Below are 21,528 nucleotides of genomic sequence, written 5' to 3'. Positions count from 1 at the left end.
AGGACACACTGGAGGGACTATGTCTCCCGGCTGGCCTGGGAACGCCTCGGGATTCCCCCAGAAGAGCTAGAAGAAGTGGCCGGGGAGAGTGAAGTCTGGGCATCTCTGCTTAAGCTGCTGCCCCTGTGACTCGATCTTGGATAAGCGGAAGAGGATGGATGGATGGATATTTCAGCTGATATAAATATTTGTTTAAATAATTAAAAGGACTTTATGTAGGAAAAGGTAAAATATATCTTGTATGAATCATCTGTTAGCCTTAGACACAGTGACATATCTATCACTTCTGCAAATGACTTTAAAACCTGAGACTGAAATATAAAGAAAAATGTGCACATACCTGAATAATTTTCTGTTATTAGAAAAATGAAAAGGGAATGTAAAGCCTGAATATTTTTGCTTATTTTGATCTCTTTTCTGAAACTAATTAGGAATTTACTGGTCCAGAGTGTGGATTTTTTCCTTAATTTCTGCTTATTATACTGACTGGGAGATGTTTTCTGGAGGACATTGGGGCTACATTGCCTTCTATTAATTCCTAGCCCCCTTGACTGCATGCACTGACCACTCCTCATCCTCAAATGGCGGAATGAATATAGAGAAAAACAAACTTATACTTTAGAATCCATCCATCCATCCATTATCCAACCCGTTATATCCTAACTACAGGGTCAAAGGGGTCTGTTGGAGCCAATCCCAGCCAACACAAGGGCGCAAGACAGGAAACAAACCCCCGAGTCCAGCGCCAGCCGTCTGTGCAGTACTTCAGAATGATAGATTGGAATTTTCTTAAATTCTACAGCAACCTCCACACTTTTTGGCTTTCTCTTTTCTTTTGATTTTGCTTCCTACTATTGGACTGATTTGTTAATCGTAGAAGAGTTATAAAGTTTGGCTCTTACCAGTTGTTTTATTAAAGGATAAGCTGGGTATTTTTCAAGTCAATATTATTTCCTCACAAACATGTGCATTTGCAACGTGAAACACGTCAGAAATATGGAAGCTTTAGGATGCATTTGTGTAATTTATAGAAGGGAAAAATGTAATTAATACCATTATTACAAACATGATTATACAATTAGAAACAGAATTTTAAATCATAGCTAGTGGGTCCTGTTTGAAAACTCATTACCTTATGTTAATTGAATTTTAACAAGCTCTCCAGAACTGTGCAGGCTCCAAAGACTCAAAGATGGACTCCTTTCACCCTGTGCGTAAACCCAGTCACCCTTTAATGATAGTTACTTTGTCTGTAGTGTAAAGAAAGCACGCAAGAGAGTATAAAGATTTGGGATTTCCATCCCCATATACTGCAGAAACTTCTGGTATACCGGTCACAAGTGGTACATTGAGTACAGACAAAAACCAGATGACGGGCGGACAGTTTATGGGGTGGGAATGGAAGTGGATATGGAATGCTGGGAAGGAGTCGCGGTGGTAGATGGATGGTAGTGACATCATCAGACCAGAGGGAAGGAGGGAACCCAGAAGTGCCTTGAATTTTATCGAGTCCGAGTGAATTCAAGGCAGTGCTGCTTCGTTTTTCCTGAGAGAACAAAGAAATAAAGGTTAGTACGCTGTCGTGTTCCCTTGACACGAGGCTTTGCGGTGCTCGTCGGGTCCTTAAGCCACTCCCAATGTGCTCGTGAGTGACAGTAGATAATATTTTTTATAAAGGTTTGCCAAAGGTTTGTGTGGAGCATTTGATATATGTTGATTTTTCCTGTAAACTGCCTTGGCCACCCCATCACAGAAGGAAAAGATCAACAAAGATTTAAGCTCAATGTCCAGACAACCTTTGACATCAAACCACTGTTCTTCAACAACGATCACAATTGTATTTCAAGATAGTAACATGACTTGCTACCATTGGTATTCTTATTATGGTTGACTTTAAAAGAAAGTTAAAACCTTTGATTAGTTGTTCTGAGAGAACAAAAGGGAGGAATTGTAAGAGAAAAGAAAAAATAGTGCTTGAAACTGCCAGCCTGTTAAATTAGGACATCCTGGCATTTTTACCAGTACATTTAAACTAGAAAATTAAATCATATATAACATTTACATTTATATTTTGTTTACTGATAACAGCTTACATGTAAGAAGTCTTATTTCTTTTGACCAGATGTTTACTTAGGATGCTTAATGTGTTTAACTAATTTTGCACTTTACATAGTACTTGTAGACATACGGGGTGTTTCTAAACCATATAATTTATCTGAATGCTGATTGGTGTCATTGAAATGCTTCTTAATCTTTACATGTAAATTAACCTTTCTGATTAAAGGAATTATTCAGATTGATTTCTTTAGTCTTCCAGGTTACGTTAGCAAGAGCGTGTGGTGTAAATAAAGGACATCCATGTTTGAGTTCATTTTTAATGATGGCTGTTATTTGCTGAGTGTTTTATACACTTTTTTAAAACTGTTACGGGGAAAAACACCTTAGTTGGGAAACCTCATCTGATAGAGATATAATATCTTTTAAATGTTTTGATTTTCTTTCCAACCAACAACACAATGTAAACACTCTAAATAAAATAAAATTTGAATAACACAAAGCAATTTTTGAATGAAGATTGTGGTACAAACACAAATTATAGTAGGAAAAAGAGGACAATTTAAGTAATGTATTATGCTGTGTGGCAGACGGCCACAACTCTTACATGGCCGTGATGCTTTCCTAAAGGAAGGACCAGAGCATAGGGTTGCACAGGACATTATCTCGCCGGAGCACTAGATGGCAGCAACCCTGGGTTGCTGCAGCACCACAGACTCCCACTGGGCTTCATGGGGGCTGGAGTTCGATACAGCCCTGTTGGGTTTCATGGGTGCTGCCAGGGAATGCTGCAAGGGTTGCAAAGCCCTACCTCTTTGATTCCAGACCACGCTAACAGGTTTACAAAAGCACTCCCAGGAAACAATATAAAAGAATCCAGCTGTGACAGGTCCAGGAGCCAAAGTTGGGAGGAAGGTGACAAAGCTTGATGGAGGAGTAGTGAAGATGGAAGAACAAAGTGCTGTGTGCTTCATTTATTGTTGCTTGTGCTATACTGTGCTGTGCAGGTGGAAAATGAAGGAAAGAGTTTCCCACAGCAAAATGAAAACTGTGTCTGTTGCTGAACTTGTGTCAGTGTCAGGTTTGGGGAGTTGGTGCGCCTCTCGCAGGCCACAGATGAAAAGAAAAATTGTTAGCTTTTAATGTAGATTTGAAAGGGATATTCATCAATTTATAACTGTAAACCCTGATGGCAGGTGAAAAATCTATCATTTTTTTGATTTGTAATATGTGGACAATTTTTATATCATTTTTGGTAAGAAATGTGTTGTTTCAACATAGGAATTTACTCAGGGTGTCAATCCCCTCTCTCAGATGTTATGCGACCTCCCTGAGACATTATTGACAGTGGGGATCGAACACACAGCAGAGACAAATGGTGCCATGACCCAGATTAATTCAGGGAGAAGGAAAATGTAACCAGGCTTTTGCACAAGAAGCTCCATCTCAGTCAGCAGCAAGATTGGCCACTGGATAAATGGAAGTTCCGTGTTTAGCTGAGTGATAGAACTTGCTGCTAATAATTTCAGCCATCTCTGTTTGATTCCCACAGTCAACAATGATGATGTTTCATGGAGGATGTCCAGCAGTTGAGAGAGGGAAATGACTCCCTGAGTGAATTCCTCCATAGTTATTTGTGCAGCATGTTTCTGCTACCTGTAAGCCTTAACAAAAGCTTTTGTCAGACACACTTTAGTAGGGGCCATCTTCTGGACTTTTGTACAGCCTGTAATTCGACCCTGGACCATAATTACTTCTTCTCTATTTTTACCTTCAGATCAAAAACCTATTGAGAGGAAGAGCTCTTGCATCCCTTCTAACTTTTACTCAAAAGATCTGCCTCTTCCCCACTCGGTTCTCATATAACTGGAAGAAGCCAGGCATTCCTGGACTTACATCTTAGTAAGGCACATTCAATGTGTCTGTGTTAAAGATCACCTTGTTTCTTTTTTTGGCACAAAGACTGCCAAAATAAACGTTCACCTATAGGGCCTCAACTCTTTGTCATGTGTTTCTTTTACACTTTATACTGTCACTGTATTACTCTACTGAGTAAATAATGAGCCTTAAAAAAGGAGATTTAAGAATCATTTCATGTTTTGTGTAATAGATATTATATCAAAGTTTCCATTTGGATAGTTTCATTTTTTTAGGTGATTTGGGTCTAGATCACATAGTCAACCTAAAACAACCACGTGATTTAAAGTCCAGTGGCCACTTGGTCATCCACTCCTTACACTGCAACTAACTTAGGTAGTGTGGGATTCAAGCAACTTCTTTGACGATTTTATTGGGCTCATGAAATTATTTTTGAATTTAGTCCTTCACTGGTCTAAGAGGGTTTGATAATGAATAGATTGCATTATCTTATAATTCAGAGCCATGCAGTTATATTCGATAAATAATACTTAAATGTATATACTGTAAAGGAGAAAAAAAAAATCAGATTGTGCCAAATGTTAAGTATAATGGACTCCTTTCACCTTACATGATATTAACAATAATATAACATCAATAACTGACTTGTTTTGTGTTTTTTTTTTTTGCTTTATGGGTTCATTTAACATAAAAACCACCCACTCCAGTGTCTTTACTTTTCTTGCACTTTTTAATGGGTGTTACACAATACCTGAAGTGAAGCTATCTATTTTTTCATGCTTTAAACTACATTTTCAATTATCTTCATGGGGAGCCAGTATGTAACCCTACATTAGCCGGTGTAAAGTGGGAACAAGCCATGCAGAGGGTACTACTCCATCACAGGCACTTGCATTTCTTGAAGGATTTTTTATGTAAAGTTATCATGAGTTATTATGGTGTTGCCCAGGTGAGAAAGTGGAAATTCTAAATGGTTTAAAAGGAATAGACACGACACACTTAAAAGGGTTTGGGGCAGCCACCCGTATATTATTCCTGTCTGCAAAAGATTCTTGTTGAATACAGAGATGTTCTCTATACCGAGTCCAAAACAGAACTAACAATGGTTTGTCAAGATGGTGGTTTTAAGAGATAGGACAGGAAGTGATGTAAGGGAACCGGAAGTGGTGTTCTTCATTAGTCAGAGTAGGTGCCGGAAGTGATAATCTTCTAGGCGCCGGAAACCAGAAGTGACGTCATCTGTTTTAAATCAGACAGGTTTTTCCGCGGCTGGTCTGTTAAGATAACAGGAGAAGGTTTAGTGCACCCCGCCACCCTCTGGCCTGGTGTAGAATTATCTTTGCTTGGTCCATACAACGTCTTCCTAGTCGCACGTGTGTGGCAACGGTAAGAAGCAATTGCAAATATTAGATTACCAATCTAAATATCCATAACACATAAAATGGTAAAATGATAGATTACCAAACTTAAATGGTAAAACATATAAAAAACATATAAAATGGTAACAACCACATTAAAAATGCATATAAAAAGCACATAAAAACAAATAAAATGGGAAAATGACAGATTACCTAACTTTATAACACATTAAATCCTTGCTCATACCTGTTGTGGTATTAGAAAGTTTCTTAGGATACCGAAAAATATATTTTTTTCTAGCAAGACCTAAAGTTATATGTCAGTACTTTGACTTTCGGTGAGAAGAAACCTTATGTCTTCAAGTCTGTGGCATAAAGAACAAATAGAAATTATTTTTAAAAATACATAAATGCTTTCTCATCACTACCTGTGTTTTTGGGACATCCCATTTTGCTCTTAAATCATGAACATGTCTGTCATCGGTTACCTGTCACTTTAAATTGGTTAGTTTAGAGTGATGGACAGCAGCTCATGACTTGTACCCAGTGTTGCCTGAATGAGCTGCAGCTCCTTATGAATTTGAAAACAACTCCAAATTTAGCTATTTGGGAGGGTAAAAAATACATCATTTAAAGTATAAACTTAAACTTTTACATCTAACCTGGTTATGTTTCAAGGAATTAGCTGGTATGTACACAGTATGTACACAATAGCATTCGAAGTATATTAAAGTTAACTTCAATCCAACTTTTGTCCTTGCACTTGTGTTTTTATATTTTAAAGATAAAACATTTCATGATTAGAGTGGCACAGTGGCGCAGTGCTGCCTCACAGTAAAGAAGCCGGGGTTCACATTGTGTGGAGTTTGCCTGTTCTCCCCATGTCTGTGTGGGTTTTCTCCCAGGACTCTGATTTTCTCCCACAATCCAAAGACATGCAGTTTAACTGAATTGGAGATTATATTGGCCCTTGTGTGTGCTGACACTGAAATGGACGGTGCCCTGTCCAGAGTTTATTCCTGCCTTATGCTAGCTGGCATAGGCTACAGTACCCCACTGTGGCCCTGGTCTGGATTAAGTGGGTTAGAAAATGACATGACATTACTTGATTTCTCATTATCTAATAAAATAATCTGTATACCTTTAGCATCTTTGGGGAAATTGCTAAAGTATCTTTTTTTAACATTTGTAAAATCCAGGTGTTTATGTGAGATGCCAGAAATTAGAAAAAAATGTAAATAAAAATAGTAAAAAGACTTTGTAGCCTAATTAAACATTAAATATTCTGTTTAGATTATACATCCCCGGCAGAGTCATTTTCCATTAATTACGAACGTTTACTCGACTACTCAGAGTATATTGTGAGTGTAAACACTCGTAATTTGCATCAGATGTTCTTCTTGAGGATGTGGAGAAGGTGTGGTTCGCAGCTATGAAACATTCTTAGTAGTATTTCATCAGGGCATTTTTTTGAGGTGGACAGTCAGGTGAGCCAATTTGAAATGGATACATTTCAATCTGTCAGCAGTGCAATTTTCTTGATTAACTGTATAACTTTAGTGACCAGTGCCTGTGTATGGTTATTTCCCAACATAGCCCTGGAAATACACCGCAGTTCAACTGTTATGACCTATCTTAATATATATATATATATATATATATATATATACAGTATATATATATATATATATATATATATATATATATATATATACAGTATATATTTTTTGTCGAGGATGCCAGGGGCCACAACCCGGCCGGGACGCCTTGGAGCATCTGGGATCACGTGGGGGCCGCCTTCATGGTTGGTTTGGGGGCCACGGGTGGGCCCGTGGTCACCGCCAGGAGGCGCCCCAATGCCTTGGGGACCCTGGACCTCAGCACTTCCGCCACACCAGGAAGTGCTGGGGGGAAGAGAAGCAGGGACACCCGGAGAGCTTCCGCGAGAACAACCGGCACTTCCGCCATGCTGGGACGTGTCAGCGGGAGATTGTCGGGGAGCACCTGGTGCGGATAAAAGGGGCCGCCTCCCTTCATTCAGGGCGAGAGTCGGGAGCGGAGTGGGCTGAGCTGGAAGAAAGGAGGCAAGGAGGTGGTCTGAAGAAGTAAGGCATTGTTGTGGCCAGGACTTTGGGGGTTTTGTGGTGTACTTTTTAATTGTAAATAAACGTGATTGTGGGTGAGATGAATGTGTCCGCCTGTCTGTGTCCGGGTCAACCTCCACAATGGCGCCCAACGTGGGGCGATCCGTCTGGTGCAAGACGGGGACCTCTATATAAATATTTTGTGGATGGCCCCGCGCAGCAGGTGCGCCCACACATGTGCCGTGGGAGCGGCTTGCCCACTACCCCACGACAAGGAGTCGCCCAGCAGACCGCTGCCGGTTCGCGGAGGAATCGTGCTCACCTGGTGTGGGAGAGAGACCACGGCCAGGGCAGGAGTGCAGCGGGCTCCGATGAGTGTGCCGGCGCTGGAGGCGCCCGCAACTGCGTGTTGCCCAGTGAAGCCATGCTGGGGACGTTTCCTCGGGCAGACGGGATCCGGGAGGTAAGTTCTCTGCTTGTCGGCAACCGTCCCTGTGGGGCCAAGTGTGTTCTCTATTTACAGAGCAGGGGCTGCCCGGATCCGCGTCAGTGGCAGGAGCACGTCGGTTTGCGGGGCTCCAGCAGCGCGGCAGCAGCTAGGAGAGCTGCGGAAAGGGAGCCGCTGCCGCTCGTAAAAGCCCAAATAGGCCACCGCACCAGGAAGAGAAGAGCAAAGATGGCTGCAGACCAGAAGTCCCACCCGCTGACAGGCACAGGATTGGCTGGGGTGTCTTGTGTGCCCGCCAATGACTGTATAGAGGCGGGACCAAGGAATGCCGGTCTAGTGCCTGGGAGAGACCCGATTGGGCCGGAGAAAGAGGCCCACAGGAAGTCGCCGGCGTGTGTTGCTGACAGACAGGTGAGCTCACCGTCGGCTAACTTCCTGTCTTTGCTGGCTGCTCTGCATGAGCTGGAGGTCTGCCTTCAGCCTGCAGAGCAGCGGCTGTTGCAGATGCTACATGCCCTTCGGGCAGAAGTGCAAGTACTGAAGAGGAAGGCGGTCGTGTCGTTAGAGGTGCTATGGATGGCAACAAGACGGCACGACGCTGGAATCTTCAGCTGGAATGGTACGGCGGAGGCAGTGAGTACAGCTGACTCCGTACAGCATAAGGGGGAATCCACCGAAATTGGCTGTGATGTTAATGACCAGCAACGAGTACGCGGTTCTCTGACAACGGACGTGGCAGGGAGTGCTGTGCGTGAGGTGAGGAGGGAGAGATCGCAGCGGCTGGTAGGACAGGGGCTGATGAGTGCCCTGGGTCCTAGTGTCCTGCGCTCCGTGCCCGCGGCAGTGTCCTATCGCTCTGTAGGGACGCAGACGGGATTGGATCTGAGCACTTGCCATGCTCAGACCCAGACCGTCTTGGCGTCCCAGAGGAAGAGGAGGAATCGAGGGAATTCAGAGTCAGGTGGCTCACGTCTGGTTGCTGGCCGCCCTCTGCGGGGCCAGAGGGAATCCCTGAGGCCGGTGGAGAGGAAAAGACTGCAGGCAGTTCCAACACCAAGAGGGACATGGGACCCGCGGAGAGGGTGCCGAAAAGACAAGTACCGGGGTGTCAGATGGAGGGGGGAACACTGCCAGTGCGTGACACGAATGGACGCCGGGGAAGGGTGTCCAGGCAGTGGTTCTGCCCCTCTCTTTCTGTCTGTTGCAGGACCGGACCCCGGACTGGCAGTAGGACCCACTCCATTGGGAACCTGCCCTCAGGAGACGGGCCATCTGCGGGAAGGACTTTCCGCTGGAGAGGGGGTGCTGCCATGGGTAGCGGAGGCTATGGAGGAGCGAGTGGCTCCTATCAAAGGGGCGCGAAAACCTCGGAGGGGGTGCCGAACGAGTGGGCGCCGGGGTGTCGGTAAGAGGGGGGAGCGCAACCTGTGCGAGGCGAGGCGAGGCAGGTGTCCAGGTGCCGTCTCCGCCCCATCCCTGTTGGGAGAATAGGGCCGGACCTCGGCGACCCAGGAGTAGGACCCGCTTCGGGGGTGTGCTGCCCTCGCGGGACGGGCCGCTCCTCCCGAGTGGTCTTCGCTGGCAGTGGGGCAGTGTCGAGGATGCCAGGGGCCACGACCTGGCCGGGACTCCTTGGAGGACCGGAAGTGGGCGTGTGCCCATCTGGGATCACGTGGGGGCCGCCTTCCTGGTTGCTTTGGGGGCCACGGGTTCAGGGCATGGAAGCCCCACCCTGTAGGGGCCCGTGGTCACCGCCAGGAGGCGCCCCAATGCCTTAGGGACCCTGGACTTCAGCACTTCCACCACACCAGGAAGTGCTGGGGGAAGAGAAGCAGGGACACCCGGAGAGCTTCCAGGAGAACAACCGGCACTTCCGCCACGCTGGGGCATGTCAGCGGGAGATTGTCAGGGAGCACCTGGAGCTCATCCGGGTGCGGATAAAAGGAGCCGCCTCCCTTCATTCAGGGCGAGAGTCGGGAGCGGAGTGGGCTGAGCTGGAAGAAAGGAGGCAAGGAGGTGGCCTGAAGAAGTAAGGCATTGTTGTGGCCAGGACTTTGGGGGTTTTGTGGTGCACTTTTTAATTGTAAATAAACGTGATTGTGGGCGAGATGAACATGTCCGCCTGTCTGTGTCCGGGTCAACCTCCACAATATATATATATATACTGTATATATATATATATATAATATATGTGTGTGTGTGTGTGTGTATATATAAATATATATATATTTTTTTTTGTAAATTAATTGTGACCAATTTCTCATTGCAGTAACTTATCCAGATGTTGCATCGTGCACATTGTTGCACATATCACATTTTTCAAACTGTACATTGGTGGAATCATTTAATTACAGATCACATCATTTTGGTTTAAAAGAGACATTTGGCCAATCAGATGTCTTGTGATCGTGAAGCTTGCATCTGTGTCAAGGCTGTGTTTACCCATTGTCATGCACACGTGTCAGAAGATCGCCTTCTGGGCTCATCAGAGGTATGTAATACACTTCAGAAGGATATGTTTTGCTGTCACTAATGGTATCATCTCCTTTACCCTCCACAGCACTAAAGAGACACCCAGTAAGGCCAACTGACTCCACCCTTCTGGACTGTACCCTACAAAGCCTGAGCATCTGTGAAAAGAGGCACTATCATTTGGTGAAGAGGTGGCTGCGAACCCCACCAAGCCAGAACTGTTCAAGTGATCTCTAATCTATGGTCTTGGATGGCCACAACTGTTTTTGTTTGATTATTCTGCACCATCATGTGCCTGTTTTGTTTCTTAAAGTTTTGAAGGCATTATATGACTGGTTCCCCAACATTTCTTTGGACTCTGTCCTTATTCCTACTTGACTACACCATTTATGCAGCCACCAAAATATTGCATAAAGTAAAAAATACAGATCTGAAGCTGAGAATGTGCAGCTAAATACCCCAAGAAATAAAACTTTTAATTTTTGCATATTTTGTACATTATAGCACAGCTGTTACTAATCCTAGTTACTAGACATTGCTGTCTAGTTTAGATATGAAATTTTAACGTTTGGGTCAGTGTTTTTCAGTGTTTCTACATTAAGAGCCAGTGGAGCACAACCCCATATGATACCCCATCCTCCAGGGACCCCAACACAGGTGACTTTGGGAATCTTGTAGTTCATAAACTGAGGATAAATCAAGGTAGTAGAGAGAAACAAAGACACACTGTACAAAAAAACGTTTTGAAAACAAGGGCAAAAATAACAGCTTTGTGTGAAGCCTGCAATTGTTGAGCAAATTGTTCAAGTGCAATGACACTTTGAAAATCACAAAAATAATAAATAAGGTACAGTATAAAGAAATCCTTACAGCCATTGGATCCTTTTCCCCTCTTTCTCCCTGAAAATAACTCTAGAAAAAAAAATCGGGAATGGTCTCACTTAGACTTTCTCATATACTTAGATATGGGGATGGATATTTGAGGATATAAACTGCAAGACAATGATTATATTTTTATATTATGTACATTCAGGAACCATCAACAACAAATCAAATCAAATTAATAATATAGTGAACAATTATTATAAACCTCCATGCGTGGAGTTTGCATGTTCTCCCCGTGTCTGCGTGGGTTTATTCCCACAGTCCAAAGACATGCAGGTTAGGTGGATTGGCAATTCTAAATTGGCCCTAGTGTGTGCTTGGTGTGTGTGTGTGTGCGCGCCCTGCCCGGGATTTGTTTCCTGCCTTGCGCCCTGTGTTGGCTGGGATTGGCTCCAGCAGACCCCCGTGACCCTGTAGTTAGGATATAGAGGGTTGGATAACGGATGGATGGGATTATTATAAAAGTACAGTTGAATAAATCGGACTCTGCATCCGCATGAATAAAAGGTAAAGTACCACTTCTAGTTAGAGGAAATAGCCCAAAAGTTGATAGAAATCTACATTTTGTACCAAATACTTTTATACAAAGTTTGGTTGACCTAAGTGTCAGATTATCCATCCATCCATTTTCTGAATCCAAATACAGGGTCACGGGGGTCTGCTGGAGCCAATCCCAGCCAACACAGGGCACAAGGCAGGAACCAATCCTGGGCATGGTGCCAACCCACCGCAGGACACACACTAGGGCCAATTTAGAAACGCCAATCCACCTAACCTGCATGTCTTTGGATTGTGGGAGGAAACCGGAGCGCCCGGAGGAAACCCACGCAGACACGGGAGAACATGCAAACTCCACGCAGGGAGGACCCGGGAAGCGAACCCGGGTCTCCTAACTGCAAGGCAGCAGCGCTACCACTGCGCCACCGTGCCGTCCTGTCAGGTTATTATGTTTACATATACACACACACACACACACAGACAGACAGACACACAGACATAATTCCAGAAATGGCATTTTCAGACTCTAAAATGTCGAGATTCATCAAAATCTTGAAATTGAATTTTTGGAAGATTCTAATACTTTCCCCATACCTTGTATACGACAATGTCAGGGATGTCTAAAAGGCTGAGATTCATCAAAATCTTGACATCAAATTTTTGGACTATTACAATACTCTTCCTATGCTTCGTATACGAGAAAGTAAAAAAAATCCACAAAATAAATCCACTTGTTTACAGGTCACCATACTAATTTCCAAAATCTAACTCCACTCCACTTAAAGTTATTTGGAGACGTCCTCTGCTTTAAGCACCGCACAACCTTCTCTGCTCAGGTTAATCAGAAGGCTGCCACATACACATAATGAACCAACTATGAAAGGACAATCAAACTCTCTTTCTCTGGTAACTCACTAGACTTATTCACTAGAAAGAAGACGAAAACACCACCGCCTTTAGCATTTTGAAGTGTCAGACGCGTTCAGTGTCAGTTCTCCCACCAATCCAAGTGGACAACCATCCAATCCCTGCCAATAGGAGTGCAGGTCTCCTAGTGCAGAGAGACATTCCTATTTCAAGGGATTCATTTCATGTGCGTAGGTATGCAGACACACTCAGCTCTCCTGGAGTGCAGACAGGTAATTCTTTCCTGCACCTTCTCTTTGGGTCCTCAGCTCACTCTTGCATTTTCTCTTACACTGCTGACAACTAATCTGCACTCTTTTCCCGCATCTACAAGAAAGTGCCATAGTATAGCTTTCACGTTCTGTTCGATTGCTCTGCCTCCCAGAATGCGACTTCGTGCAGCTGCTTTACCATCTTTTACAGGAACCTTGCATTGCACTGCCTCAAAAACAACCATGTAAGTTCTAAAATCATCTAAAACAAGAGCAGTACTCCCTAAAATGATCCTTTTGATATGGCCTGCCACACCCTACCAGAAGAACTCAATAATTTGGAGGGGTATTCACATACTTTTGGCCATATAATGTATTTCTTCATTTACTGTATAGACAAGACAGATGGTGCCATTCTGAGCTTGGAGAAATGGGCGCCAGTCCATCATAAGGCACACTCACACACCATCACACTCACTTAGTCAATTGTGAGTCACACATCATTCTAACATCAATGCATTTGTAGTGTGAGAAAAATGTAAAGTATAGCAACTAAAGACCCTCATTAACAAAATGCGAATGTTCAAAATGAACACAGAGGACAAATCACCTTGGAATATAAATAGGATTCAAGTCTTCTAAGACAGGCATATGATAATGAACACTACCATATAATAATCTGAAGCTTTATATAAACTAATGCAGGAAAAGATGATCACGTTCAAAAATGGTTAATGTTCACATTCCTGAAGATTTGTCATCAGTAAAATACGCAGTCCTTTCCTTGTTGAATATATAAGGAAGAATTCCATTAGCTGTTTAGTCATTTAACATTGACTTAATGAAGCAAGAAAAAGCAGTTTATCGTTCCATCAAATGGAAGCAGTGCCAAAGAACCATTAATTGAAACTGTGCTTTTTTTTTTGCAGCATTGTCGTCAATTATTCTGCCATCCTTTCTACCCACGCAGTCTCCTGCTTTCAATTAGACAGCCATTTTAACACTCACCAACTGAGTTTTTGCATGGGCAGGACACACAGTTTGGCAAGCTCAGCTTTACTTTTGCAGCAATAAATCAACGAGGTGTGAACAGCTGTCTAGATGGAAATGGAGACTGTCGTAAAGAAAGAGAAGTCCTTTTTTTATTTTGTGGAGGTGCAGTGTTGCTAAAAGGGTTGGTGACTGGCATATTTAACAGCGGTAATTGCAGGCTAATTAATTGAATCAGGAATTAGACAGGACACAGAGCACTGTGCCAGACTGAAGAAGGGCTTGCATTCGCTGCAAATGACATAATTCATCAAGAAGCCAAAGTTCATTTTGTTTTCTATTTGAATGGTAAATGTGAGCCTGGCCACCAAGGCAACATGGTGGTGCAGTGGTGCTGCTGCTTTCTACAGGCCAGTTGCCGAGGTCTGAGTCCAAATCTCAGGTCTGGTCATCACTTGTGTAGAGTTTGTGCATTTGCTCCAAATCTGCTGTGTGGATTTTTCTTCCAGGTACTGCTTTTTCCTTTCTATACAGTGGGTTCGGAAAGTCTGCAGACTCCTTTAATTTAATTTAAATTGATAAAATTGCCATTTTTACCCAACAATCTACCCTCAATAACCCATTATGATGAAATGAAAGGGGCAGCACGGTGGCACAGTGGGTAGCACTGCTTCCACGCAAATAGGAGACCCAGGTTCGCTGCCCGGGTCCTCCCTGTGTGGAGTTTGCATGTTCTCCCCGTGTCTGTGTGGGTTTCCTCCCACAGTCCAAAGACATGCAGGTTAGGTGCATTAGCGATTCTAAATTGTTCCCTGGTGTGTGTGTGTGCGTGCCCTGCAGTGGGCAGGCGCCCTGCCTGGAGTTTGTTTCCTGCCTTGTGCCCTGTGTTGGCTGGGATTGGCTCCAGCAGACCCCCATGACCCTGTAGTTAGGAAAAATGTTGGGATGGATGAAATGAAAGCATGTTTTCAGAAAGGCCTGCACATGTATTAAAAATCAAAAACTGAAATCTCTCATTCATATAAGGACTCAGAACTTTATTCCGTAGTTTGTAGAAGCTCCTTCAGCAGCAGTTACAGCATTGAGTCAACTTGGGTAAGCCTTTGTCTCTTCAGTCCTGTCCTTTATAAAGCCTCTCTCTTAGTCAGTCAAGGTAAAGCAGACATGTTTTTGTTGTTGCTCAAGTGACTCTTTGAATTTTTAACTGCATGTGCTGATTTTGTACTACACTCACTTCATTTAAGGCCTCTTACATGAGTACAAGGCAGCAGCTAGTCTTATATAAATGCTGGCCAACTGCAGCAAATGTATTAATTTTTAAAATAATACATATTTTTAATAAATTACTTTTAAATTAAATTTCCCTTCATTTTTATGATGTGCAGTAATGCCCTGTGCTGAGTTGCTCTTTTCTGTTTTACATTTTCTTTACCTAAGGTTTCAAAGCAGGATGGGAGCCAACTCTGAACTAACTCCAGTCCATCACAGGGCATCCATCACACTGGAACTCACCTAGTGTACCTCACATCAAGACATTTTTAAATCACCAGTCAAGACTTTCACATGACTTTGCAACATGTGAGATAAAAACAGGGCATCCAGAGGATAACGAGAAAGAATTTGATGAAGCCATTTAAGTTTGGAATCTAAATGAAGACTGAATGCAGAGAAGTGTTTGTTCTACTGCCACTTTGCTAAATTATAACAGTGGAAAGTCTCAAATTACTGAGCTATATAATATGACTGGAGTCATGATCTAAAGGTACATTACAAAAGAAAATATTAAGCAAACATTTAGTGTCCAAATGTCATCCGTGGACATACATATATATTTGTAGCTAGAAATCTACAAAGGAGTCGAAAGCTTAGGAATAAAAAACTATTTTAAGATAAGTGACTCATCTTTTCCCTTTGTGGTAGCCCTGTTCAATTATACAAAAAATGAAAAAAAACAAAATAGGGGCTTAAGCACACAACTAAAAAGACACCGACTTAAGGTCAGTCTTGCAGACTTTCTTGCTCTCTGCTCTCTCTTTCTGGCATGCATCTCAGCTCACTGCTTAAAGATGGCCAGAACAGGCAGGGCTTGCTCTGGATGTCACAGGCGGGTGGGAATGCCCTTGCTGGCCATCTTCTCTGGGCTGTGGAGAAAGGACAGGATACCGATAGCAACACCAACCCCTACATCAGTGCTTGTCTCGTGACATCCGGATGTGCAAGCTTGATACTCTATATATATATATATATATATATATATATATTGTCACAGATGGCCAGGGGTCTTGTTCAGCCCGGATGCCTCTTCATTGTATAGATTGGGGAGAAAGCCTGGTCAGGACAGTACCTACCCCGGAACGCTCGACGGCAGCCCCCCTAGGTTGCAGTGGTGTCTGGGACCCTAGAAGGACTTCATGGGAGTTGGAGCTGGGTGCAGCCCTGTTGGGATCCGGGGGTGCTGCACCACTGCTGAACCCTCTTGAGCGGGTTTTCCAACCACACCCGGAAGTGCTGCCAGAAGTAGGTCAACGAGCACCTGGAGCACTTCCGGGTGGGCTATATAAGGAGCCAACAGCCACCAGTCTGCGAGGCAGAATCGGGAGATGGGAGACAAAGTTTGCCGGAGAAAAGTGGAGGAGATATTGTGCTTGTTGGGACTGTGTTGTGCCTGTGGGAAACAGGGAAGGTGTTACCCATAGGTGAAGAAAAATAAAACATTTATTTGTTTTATCAGTGTGCCTCCTGTTTTAGAACCTTTGTCATAATATATAAATATATTTATATATATTATATATATAGTTACTTGGGTCTCTGAGTTGCACAAAAGACAGGCAGTTGATTACTGGGCAAAGAGAACTTTATTCTGGGACAAGAAAGAAGAGCATTAAGACTTTATTTCATTCAAATCGTCGACAAAAGTGGTAGCTTCATAGCTGTCCTGCTCCAGCTGCTTCCTTCACTTCATAAGAACTCATTGTTCAGGCAGATTCAGTTGCAGAGAAACACTGGGTGGAGCAGACTTGAATGCAGAAAGAGAAGCCAAGAGAGTAGGTGAGTGCTCAGCTTTAAATGTTCTAAGCATCATTGGACAAACACGATGCACAGTAACATGGGCAAGTTAAGAGAGTCAGCATGCAGCTGCCAGAGGAGGATGGGACGAAGGAGCAGCAGACCGTGTATAAGATGCTGTCTCTGCCAGATGACACAAAGAGACAGTGACAGTGGTCACTACACATATTGTTACGCGTGAGTCACTGTCTTGCACCTCAACACACGAGGCCGAGTCTTAGTACTTTAGCAAAACCTGCTTTTGTTCAATTTGAAACAGGAAGAGCACAGTTAGTTATTGTAGTGGGATCCACCACTCTCTTATACACAGACACAGCAGTCAGGCATGGTCATAGCCAAGTTAGTGGCCAAGTAATATTGTTCCCTGCATGTAAAATGTTTCTTGCATTACACATCAACGACACCGGCTCGGATTTGGTTCAGCTGTGAGCTGCTGCAGTGCCGTGAGCCTACGGTTGCCCCGACAATGGATAAACAGTCTTTCACAGATGCGGTGATCGTGCTTCGGGATGCTCTTCTCCATGTCGTCCCATTTAGGGGTCCCAAAAGTATATAGAAACCTCGCTACATATGTATAACCACAAGCGTTACCTAATAGGTAACCATCCAAATAATCAGATTGTGATTCAGATCTATGAATATACAGTAATCCCTCGCTATATCGCGCTTCGACTTTCGCGGCTTCACTCTATCGCGGATTTTAAATGTAAGCACATCTAAATATATATCACGGATTTTTCGCTGGTTCGCCGCTTTCTGCGGACAATGAGTCTTTTAATTTAGGTTACATGCTTCCTCAGTTTGATTGCCCAGTTGATTTCATACAAGGGACGCTATTGGCGGATGGCTTAGAAGCTACCCAATCAGAGCATGTATTACATATTAACTAAAACTCCTCAATGATATAAGATATGCTTCCCGCGTGGCGCTTGAGATTGTTTGCTTCTCTCTGTCTCTCTCACTCTCTCTGCCTGACGGAGGGGGTGTGAGCACAGGGGCTGTTTTCCTAGAAGATAGGACGCTCCTCTACAAAATGCCGCTTTATCGCGGTGCTTCTGTATACTTACACGTATTGATTTTTTTGATTGTTTGCTTTTCTTAGCGAGCGCTCTCTCTGACATTTATCTGCTCTTCACGGTGCTCCTTTGAAGATAAGATATGTTTGCATTCTTTTAATTGTGAGAAAGAACTGCCATCTCTGTCTTGTAATGAAGCACAGTTTAAACTTTTGACTAAAGGGTGTTATTTCATGTCTAGAGGGCTCTAATAATGTTAACAGTGTGGGAGAGTTTATAAGGGCTTAAAATATATAAAAATAACCATACAAACATATGGTTTCTACTTCGCGGATTTTCACCTATCGCAGGGGGGTCTGGAACACAACCCCCGCGATCGAGGAGGGATTACTGTATGTACATACAATATATAGCATACATATATATAGTATATTTATATTTTTTTATATATCAAAATAATCCATATAGTATACTGTATGTTTATGACAATGAATGGATCCATCCAACAAGAAATGTAAATATGGCTAAAATAACTCAAATCAATATTTTGATAAATTACTTACTCAAAATTAGTTCCCCCTTTATGTCTGATGCTGCTGGGATATAGCCCAGCTCCCTGAGATATTAACGAGCATTGGATGGGCTCAGGAACTGGATGGATGGTATATTTTTAAACTAAATTCTAAGTATTTATAATCATTTGTGCTTAGATATCAACATCAGAAGCAGTGTGGCCCAGGTTTATACACCATGTGCTACCAAAAAAAAGCACATTGAACGGAGAACACCACTTTGTATTTTTATAGACTTCAAGACAGGCAGTATTCAGTGAATTATGTTTGTTTTCCTTTTTATTGTTATTTTGTTGTTTTTGAATGAGTAATTTTTACATGTTATTTTGTTATCTGTTCTTATGTCATTTTTGTTAATATTGTTATGTTTTTTGTATTTATCTTTTGCTTATGTTCCTTGTATTTTATGGGTGTAGCCTAAAGTGGGCAGGTACATTGTGACATCACTGCTTTGTCATCATTGACTAGATCATACTTAATGAGAGGCACTTTATTGGCTCCATTTTCTGGTTTCTAAAGTTTAGATTCAACGAGTGCTCTTAGTGTTGTTTTATTAATTATAGTAGTGTGCCAGTAGAAACAAGACTATATTTTCACTAAACAGACAAAAGTGCAAACCTCATGCTGTTCCCACTAGCACATCTTTCAAATTATCAGTCACTTTTTAAACTTTGTTTTGTAAGAACTTTAATTTGCATTAGTCCCCAATCAACAAAGGCAATAGGATATAAAAAGACATGAAACTGAAGCAGAGAAAACTTGCTATGAAGACACATCTTTACCTTAACAGTGGGGAATCTGTATTGGTATGCGGCTTGGCTGGTGGGCAGTTTGTAGTGGTCTTACAGTATAAGGCTAGCAAACACTTTATCACATATACTAACCAAAAAAACTTTATGGTACTGAGTAGTGGTCAAAAAAGAATGGCAGAGTACTGTAAATTACATTACAAAAGAAAATCTTTGATGACCATATCAGGTCTTCTCAGTCCATCTGTAATATACAGTACCTGGGTGGGACTCCCTTTTTAAACAGAATTTTATGAATAGTGGGTGGCAGAAGATAAGCTTCTTTCAAGTCACTGAATGAATCTGTAGTCAAACAGTCTTGATCCTAAATCACATGTTTCTGAAAAAAAGGCCAAATGATAAAAAAAAAAAACAAATAAAGGATTTTGTAAACCTGTAATCTACAGTGAGCTAATGGTTTGTTTTTTATAACATTTGACAGCCAATAGGGCTGAAATCAAACAACCAGTGCCAAACCTGTCAAAATAAGTTAAGTTAATGACACCACTTCTGGGGTGCGTAAATGTGCATTAAAGGTGGCATTAAGATAAAAAAAATATAATCATTGTAATATTAAATAACATACATTAAAATAATAACACTTACCAACATGACCCTCAAGGAACACAATTTAACAGTAAGACCATATTCTTAAAATCACCTAACAATGACCACCATATGATTAAAGGAAATTAAGCCAACTGCCAGAAATGTTACAGATGATCTTGAAACGATCAACCTTCTCTGGCATTAGGGCAGGAAAAAGCCTGCATACTGTTACCATGTTGCACATTAACTCCACCTCTGAGATAATGAGCAGAACAGAGAATATTGTCATGGGTGACTGTAATTGGATAAGAGAATTATATGAAAATTCAAAGGGGTGGAGTCTCAACCTGAAAGTGTGTGTTCTTGTTGGATAAGATTAAACCACGCCTTCCCTGCAAGTTAACATTTGGCCACACCTTCCTATTACAAACAAAAAACAGACCCTGATGCTGAATAAAAACTCATCCTCTGCATTCCCAGAGGCTGCAGGAAAAAGCAAGTTAAAGAGTGATTACAGCATAGGTATCTCCGATACCTTTCTATTTTAAAGTAAACCAAGTGCTAGGTTTTTTATGATTTAGATCTCTTTTCCACTTTGACTTTTTTCGTTTGGCCCAGTTGCTCACATATTTTTTGTCTGGAACTGAGTACGATTCTTGTTCACTGTATTATCTCCCAGTCTTTACTGTCACTCACAATAATTCCAGAGACTCTATTTCAAAACACAGAGCAGATTACTGTTTTTTAAATATTTCTTTGAAACAGATACTTTATAATGCTGTTTTATCATGGGTTCACCATAATCCTTCCCAGTCTGGATATTTCCACTGTGGTTACTGTCAGTAGCTATCCGCAAACTCACAACGTCTGTGTTACAAAGGTACTCAGAAGATCCTTTTTATGTCTTGAGCAACAGAAGTTCCCCTGTGCTTATGAGTGCAGGGATGACCTCTGAACAGTGCAAGCCAAAACTTCTTGGTGACATTAAACTGAGCTCTCTTTCTCTCAGCCCCCAATTTGTTTGCAGTACCACCACTATCCTCCACCCAGTCCACAGTGCAGATGCTAGTGACTATGCCAAGTGTTTTTTTATCATGGATTAACACTGTTATAAGTCCAACCCTGGACATTTGCATTCTGGTAGCTGCTGGTGGCAAGCCACAAACCCACAACGTCTGGATTACAAAGCCATTCAGAAGCAATAGGACTTTGGCTGTGCGCATTGCAAGCCACAGTGCTCCCTGGTGACATCAGCTGAGCTTCTCTAATTCAGCTCCCATCTTCAGCAAAGCACCACCAGTAGAGATGCATACACAAACAAGTGCAAAAGCAACCAACTTATACAGTTTATAGGGTCATTACAGTCACGTGTACAACATGCGGTGAAATTCTTAATTGCATGTGCTAATCGACAACCAACATGTCACTGTATTAACTGGATGGCAGCAGTATTCTAATAAGAATGGAATCAGGAGAAGGATCAGGGTTTTATTAACAGGCAAATGCAAACCCTGGAAGACAATACTCTAGGCAAGAGTACTGACAAGCCCAAGATATGAAGCCAACATCATAAATCAAAGAATGTAATGGAGGAGTTGAAAACCAAAAAATTTCACATAAGCAGGGCCAAAATGTAAGGCAAAGAATTTGTTACCAGAAATCAGACTGCAACATTAATGAGAACATTGGTCTTTTCTTAGTGGTATCCTTGTAGTAAACCTGGAAGCGTAGGATGCTGGCTTTTATACCTT

The sequence above is a fragment of the Polypterus senegalus genome, chromosome 17 (assembly GCF_016835505.1).
Source record: "Polypterus senegalus isolate Bchr_013 chromosome 17, ASM1683550v1, whole genome shotgun sequence".
NCBI classification, from domain to species: Eukaryota; Metazoa; Chordata; class Cladistia; order Polypteriformes; family Polypteridae; genus Polypterus; species Polypterus senegalus.
This window is presented reverse-complemented; position numbering follows the sequence as displayed.